Raw genomic sequence first — 574 nt, forward strand, 5'->3', positions numbered from 1 at the left:
GCGAGCCGTGGCAGACGCTGCCGGCGCCCTGGACCATGGGGCTATGGTGCTCAGGCAGCCAAAGAGGCATGGAGAGAACCAACAAAACCCCGCTGGCTACCCAACAAAGCACCGCTCTGGCTGGGGAGGCCCCTGGCCGCGGCAAGGCCTGCGACGCTCGCCCTGCCCTCGCGCTCTTCCCCGGGGCGGCGAAGGCGGCATCCGACCCGGTACCAGCCCGCCCCATGTCCTCACGGCCTCGGCAAAGATACAGGGGACGCCAGGGCTGTGGGCTAATTCCCTCGCAAGAGGGATTTCACAGAGCAAAGCCTCCTTTTCCCGCCTCCTCACCCCACGGCCCAGCACTCCCCCGCCGTGGCACCCGCCATCTTAGGGCCAGCCCTGTCGGCCCAGGCGCCCCCCGGCTCGGCGGGGAGCCCCGGCCCGGCCCGGCCGGCGTTTGCCCTGGGACGTACGTGACTTCTCCCCCCTCCGCGCACCTCCCGCCGGGCCGAGGGCGCAGCCCGGGCTGAGGGCGGCGAGGCGCCTTCCCGCCTCGCGGCTGCGGCCGGCGGGGAGGAGACGGGGCGGGCGG

This window comes from Struthio camelus, chromosome Z, assembly GCF_040807025.1.
Source record: "Struthio camelus isolate bStrCam1 chromosome Z, bStrCam1.hap1, whole genome shotgun sequence".
Classification (NCBI taxonomy): Eukaryota; Metazoa; Chordata; class Aves; order Struthioniformes; family Struthionidae; genus Struthio; species Struthio camelus.